The 6,589-nt window shown below is 48.6% G+C and overlaps 1 long non-coding RNA gene across 7 annotated transcripts; it reads right to left on the bottom strand.

Moving 5' to 3' along the window:
- Window positions 1-1,178: 1,178 nt before the first annotated feature.
- Window positions 1,179-5,780, bottom strand: LOC108351685 (uncharacterized). Of its 7 annotated transcripts, none has more exons than XR_015627214.1 (5): window positions 5,586-5,780; window positions 4,840-5,010; window positions 4,329-4,437; window positions 3,332-3,527; window positions 1,179-1,592 (listed from the first exon to the last, which is right to left on the bottom strand). It is a non-coding gene; the product is annotated as an uncharacterized LOC108351685 (long non-coding RNA). The 7 variants fall into 7 exon arrangements; XR_015627213.1 differs by having other exon boundaries at window positions 4,375-4,437; XR_015627215.1 differs by having other exon boundaries at window positions 4,375-4,437; window positions 4,847-5,010.
- Window positions 5,781-6,589: the final 809 nt, after the last annotated feature.

The raw sequence follows: 6,589 nt of genomic DNA, 5'->3' as shown, positions 1-6,589 counted from the left end.
GAGTGCAGCCATTTGGAAGGACATTTCAAGTTTGGTACACTGAACTGGTCATTTGATTCACTCTGTTCTTTCCAAATGGCCCCTAACCATTTTTTCCTATAGAAAATGCCACATCTCAGATCACTTCCCATTAAGAACCATCTGGCTGCCCAGTGAATGCAGGCACTGAGAATATGTAGCAGCTTTTCTCTTTTGTGGTGAATTACGAAGTTCCCAAAATTCCCTTTGCTCCACTTTCTTTTGAAGTTAAATGGTTGTAACTTGTTTCTAGTTCAAAAGTCACTATGGAAAATAATTTCACAGCACCTTTGCCACACCACTGTTGTTGTTGGGATAAATGTTGCCTGTGTCCCATCCCCCAGCCCCAGCCTTGTGTCAGGACTTGGTCTCCAGCTTCTGACAGTGTGAATTAGGGGCACTGGTTGGAGAAAGGAGGAAATTGAGTCATTGGAGGCTTGCATTTCAGTGCACTCTGGGAATCTAGTCCCTTCCTCTCTGTGCCCTGGCCAACATGAGATGAGCAGCTCGCTGTGCCAACCGTCTTCATTTTTCTCCTTGGAAGCATCTCAACTGGCTAGGTCAGTTTTACTTGGTAATGTTTTTTGTTTGGTTAGGTTTTTTTTTTAACCCCGCAATAAAAAACACATTCTTCCCCTCCCCTCCCCAGTTCTGGAAAGATGGGGAGACTCAACAGCCACAGACGTCAGACAGCATTGTCATGAAAGAGGTACGCCCTCTCCCTGTCACCCATCTCTTGGTCCAGTCACCATCCATATGCTGGTGAGAGGTAGCTTCCTCTGCTTTGTCTTGCTTGAGAAAGAAACCTGGGCACCCAGCCACCATGCAGCTCAGAACAGCTATGACACCTGAGGGCAACAGACTGACTCCTCTTTCCAGTTGCTTCTCTCTGAGCCCTGCCTCGCCTTTCCTCCTTGCGTTGGCACCAGTCACTTGGACTGACTTGGGTGGAACTCACCGACTTTAACAACTGAAGAATGGATGCTTGAGTGGAAAGAGCCCATTGTCACTCTCCCTCCTGGGTCTTTAAAATGTAATAATAGGAATGATAATGGAAGCAATAACCTTGAATGAACGTGATAACCATTTACCAGGAACAAGTTAATACAGAAGGCACTTCTCAATGCCCGACACAGACAGAGTAGACAATGCACGTCAACTATTAGTGTAATTATCGTGTATTAAGCACACACCATTCCCAGGCTATAAGCCATGTCCTTTCCATACATAATCTCATGTAATCAATGCAAGATGCCACCTAGAGAAGAAGATGTTATCAATCCATTTTACAGACGAAGGCATGAAGATTCCATAAGCTCGAGCGCTCACATCCACACCTCTGGTCCACCTGTGGTTGTTACTGAGATGCAGTCTTCCTAGTGCGTGTCTGTTCTCTAACTTGACTATAATGATCTTCAAGTTGAGGGTAGCCTTGCAGAGTTTAGGATATCATGAAGCTGACAGGTTTTCTTGAACTTGAAAGTTCTATCACGAAGGCTTAGAGCATCGGTTCTCAACTTGTGGGTCCCAACCCTTAGCTGGTTGAATAACCCTTTCACAAGGGTCACCTAGGACTATTGGAAAACACAAAATATCTCCATTACGATTCGTAACAGTAGAAAAGTTACAGTTTTGAAGTAGCAACAAAAATAATTTTATGGTCTTGGATCACCATAGCGTGAGGAACTGTGTTAAAGGGTCCCAGCATTAGGAAGGTCGAGAACAAAAGGCTTGGAACCTATTGATCAGGAAATGCATCTGGGTGGGGAGAAGGAGCAGTTAAAACAAGGAAGGTCAGAGGAAACACTGACTGAGGATGTATCCATGTGCTTATTGAGACAATGCATTTAATATTTCACATATATGCATATGTATGTATCAACGTGTGGATCTTAGCGAGCCAAAGGAATGGCCCACTGGGTAAAGGTTCACGCCTGCCACTAAGCCAGACAATCTGAGTTTGATTCTCCAGTTCCCACATCATGGAAGACCACATGGGACCAACTCATACAAGTTGTCCCATCACACACACACACACACACACACACACACACACACACACACACACACACCTAAAATTTTAAAAGGGAATAATCTATTTTAAATTAAGTACTTATGATTCACTTTTTGTTTATTTGTTCTTACTTTGGGAATTGTTTCTAAGGCTAATTTACTTCCACAGGGTCACCGAATTAGCTAACCAGTGCTCGGGTCAAAATTCAAACCTACCTTGGTCTCATCTTCGGAAGCCGTGGTTTCCACCTAAGGCTCCAGGCTTATGGTCTGTGCCCCAATTCTCTGTCCGACAGCACTGCCGCTGCCTTCATAATAATTTTACATTTTCCACTAAAACGCTAAAGCGGCCCATCAAGAGAGGTTAAGAGGGTAGCTCCCTTAGAGAACAGTCAGAGAAAAAGCCAGACAGTCGGTTTGGGGGATGATTTTCAGAACGGCACTGCTTAGAGGTGCGAAGATGGATGGGATGACCTCTGGGGTCTTCTCCAGTCCCAGAGCTTCGGGATTGATCCACCAATGAAAACGTCAAGCCTTTTCTTCTCTAAGATGATGTATGGTGGCTGGACTACATTCCCCCACGTCCACCCCAACCCCACCCCTCACAGCTGCTTAAAAATCCAGGATTAAATTAGCAGAAGCAGTGGGGAGGAAGGATTTCTCCGGGAGTGATAATATTGTCCTAAGACAAGGCAATAAGGGGAGGAAAGGGTGGAGAAAGGACGCACAGCCGGTGGCAGGGTCCAGATACTGCTGAGCTACGAGGACCTGCGCTACAAGGACCATCCCTTTCTGTTCATCATCAGGCCTAGGGTGTAAGCTCTCCGCCCATTTGTGTGTATTAGCAATGAACTGTATACACGATATAGTCCAGTTAAACAGAACAGACACATATGAAAGAAATTGAGATGCATGCGCTGCAATCAGGAAATGAGAGGTTCTGCTTGAACTCGAGACTCAGTCAACGAAAGTCCACTGGTTGTCTGCTCTGTGCCCCATATACTGCTCTAGGCATTGAGGGTGCAGAAAGTAAGCAAAGGGATCTGAATCACCATCAAGCAGAAAAGACACCAAGGGGAACGCGTGCCGTGCCAGTACCAAGCAGGAAGGAAAGCCAAGGATGGATGGGGCGTATCAGCGGCTGTTGGAGGAAGCGGTGGGTGAGGCTCGAGAGGATGATCAGGGATGCCCACCAGGAAGGAGCTACTGAGAGCTGAGAGAGGCAGAGAGCAGCAGTAAATCGGGTGGGGAACCCGGTGAGAGGGTGGCAGAGGCGGGTGTGAGCTGCCTGGTGCCTTACCGGCCATGGCCACACGGCTGCAGAGAGGGTCCGAGGTGAAGGAGCCAGCTGTGCAGAGCCCTGGACAGAGAGGAGCTGTGGCTTTCAGATGTAGTGAGATGGCGTTCGCTGCAGGTGAGAGAGGCTGGCAATCTGACAGGCACCTCAATGGGGCTCACCATGGCTCAAGATCCAAGTACAGGGACTGCCGTGTACCCTGGGAGAAAAAAAAGGAGGGGAACCAGGGTCCCTGCAATCGCCCAGCTCTGGAGGACTACTGGAGCCAGGGAAAGCAGTTCTGCATATATTAAAATACTACACGTTAAAAGGTGAACAGGGAGGCAAGCCTCTGGAAAGGAAGCTTTTGCTAATTATCTGTCTCTCAGTGCTTCTGTCACACCTTGTCATCTCGGTTAAAGAACGGTGAAGCCTGGGTGAGGCATGGCTGGAAGACAGCTGGCAGATGCTTTTGGCTGCTTCCCACTGAGAGACAGGAGCAGCACCCCCTCCTGCATTTACAGGTGACTTCCCCATCCAGCACTGTGCAGCTCCCATTTACAGAGAGATAGAGAAAGAGGCAAGGCTCAGTGCCTGCCCACAAGGAGCCCTCGTCTGGCGAGAGAGACAGGGATAAGAACAGTGATGCCATTGTTCCAGAATTGATGGTGGCCCTGGGGCAGGGATCAAACCGTAAAGTAGGGCAGTCGGCTCAGCCTGCAGGAAGGTGACTAGTGAGATCTGAAAATGGAGGAGCTAGCCAGGGGACAGGCACAGAGAGGCTTTTCCAGGCAGAAGGACAGCAGGTGCAGAAGCATTGAGGTGTGACTGAGCGTGGGGTGTGGGGGCCTGTGAGGGCTGCGTGGGCGGACTGGAGAAGGAAAGCCAGGGCATGACTGTGAATTCATCTCAGAGGTGCACTGTTGTTTATGGGCACTGGTAGAAATGGGGGACTCGTCTCACCGTCCCAGAAAAATTAACCCCTGGAGCATACTTAATTTTCAGTTTTCATCCTCAGTACCTTTAAATATCACATGCTATCTGTATGGAGCCCAGAGATCCAATACCTGGGGATCCGTCATGCCCCTGTGACTTGTCTGACCTGTAGTCATGGTGGTGTGTGTGTCTATCTGCAAAGAAGGGAAAGAAAAACCCATGCTTCAGAGCGTTGCTACGAAGACGAAATGAAATATGTCCGTGGAAACATTCCCTAAACTGTCCAAGAGCAGCTTACTGTTTTAAAAGTGTCGAATGAAAGCTATTTGGGAACTTGCCTGGTAGCTGTCTCTGCTGGTGAGCCCTGAGCTTTCAGTGGCTCTGGGCCCTGCTTGCGGCTAGGAGGACGTCATAACACACCCATTCCCCACTCTTCCCACACTCTACACAGGCTGTAGCAACCTCCTGGCTTCTTGCTCTTTAAGTAACACAGACTGACACACTTCCTTTTGAAAGCCCTTTTTTTTAATGTATGTGAGGGCATTTCCTACATGCATGGCTGGTGCCCACAGAGGTCAGAAGAGATCATCCAGTACCCTGGACCTGGAGTTATGGTTGGTCGTGAGCCATCATGTGGATGCTGGACACTGAACCTGCATCTTCTGCAGTCCCAGACTACCACTTCTTGATTGACATCTTCGGTTCTGCCTAATTGCTGTGACATGTCAACATCAGCTCTAGTCTTCTCTCAGCATATGCCCCGCTCTCTCATTTTGCCAAAAAAAAAAAAAAAAAAAATTGAGGTCACTGGCATGAACTTCTGCTTCCTCTCACCTCCATTAAAATCAGCATCAATCTAGGAACTTCGGTCTCGTTCATTAAGGTCCTGTCTTATTGGAGACCCTCTCATCCTACTCTGACACACACCACCTTCTCCCTACTCCAGCTACCTTCTCTTTCCTAATCTACTTTGGAATCTTGCTCCATCCACGATGCCCTCTTCAATAGATGGTTCCCTCGCTTCCCATTGGCTCGTTACCCGGAGCCTATAAATACATCAAGCCTCAGCGGTACACATGCAAATCTCTCCTGACCTCTCTTTCACCTCTCAGCCAAGAGTCTCGAATATAGCACCCATACTTGGGGTCATGACCTCCTCTCTCTTAAACCCATTTGGGGGATCCTATCTGCCTTCTGACCCCACAGCTCAACTCAAGAGCAACACTTCCCATTGGCGAGAGCCAGTGACTGTCCCCAGTTTGAGCCTGACATGTGCCTTGTTTTTTAATTCAGTCTGTAGCATCTCTCTCCTTCATCTCTGGCCACTGCGATGTTTCCTTACCCATAGCCTTTCATCTTCCACCATCTTCTTAAGCAAACAGCCACACTCTGCCAGCTCCCTTCAGTTCCCTCTGGCGTCTTACACAATGGCAGTGCTCACCTTCGATGCTGAGGGCTCTGGCTCTCATTCTCTGAGGCTGGCATTTCTGCCGGACTTCAGACCCCTGCTCATCCGTAGTCTGCTCAGCACCACCCCACCCCACCCCACACCAGCCCGGCCCAGCCCAGCCCAGCCCAGCCCAGCCCAGCCCAACACCACCCCACCCCACACCAGCCCGGCCCAGCCCAGCCCCAGAGCTGCACACGGAAGTCGGCATGCTCACCCTCTGTAACTGTTTTGTGTGCTCTGATTTTGAATACCTTTCCTTTGTCTTCTCTCTTTAATGGGTTCAGTCACCATGGGTCAGAACACCAGTACTCACTCCAAGAGGTTGTTATTTTGTTATTTGTATGTGTATTCGTGTGTGTGTGTGTGTGTGTGTGTGTGTGTGTGTGTGTGTGTGTGTGTGTGTGTAGGTAGGTAGCTGTAGTTATATGTGCACAGATAAAAGCCAGAGTAGTACGTTCGTCGGAGTCTTCCTCTAACACCCTCCCCTGCCTTATTGTTTGAATCTTTGACTAAACATGAGGATTTCTGTTACAGCTAGGCTTGCTGGCTGGCCAGGAAGCTCCCACAAGTGCTCTGCCTCCCAGTGCTGAGGTTTTCTGTACATCTGGCCATGCCTGGTTCTTACAGTGGAGTTGGGAATTTGAACTAGAGTCATCTCAGTTTTACAGCAGGAGCCTCTGCCTATTGAGCCATCTCCAAAGCCCGTCCACACCATCTTTTTGAGACAGGATCTCTCACTAGCCTGAAGCTTGTTCATTTGGATGGAATGACTGGTCAGTGGGTCATGAGCTCCAGGGATCCATTTGTCTTTGCTTCAGCACTGGGTTTCCAGAACCCACAACAGCCAACCTGTCTGTGAGTCCTAGGGGTCCAAACCCAAATCCTAATACTTAAGC

The sequence above is a fragment of the Rattus norvegicus genome, chromosome 8, assembly GCF_021556685.1.
Source record: "Rattus norvegicus strain SHRSP/BbbUtx chromosome 8, alternate assembly SHRSP_T2T, whole genome shotgun sequence".
Classification (NCBI taxonomy): domain Eukaryota; kingdom Metazoa; phylum Chordata; class Mammalia; order Rodentia; family Muridae; genus Rattus; species Rattus norvegicus.
The sequence above is the reverse complement of the archived record's forward strand: the minus strand, read 5'-3'. Positions and strand labels throughout refer to the sequence as shown.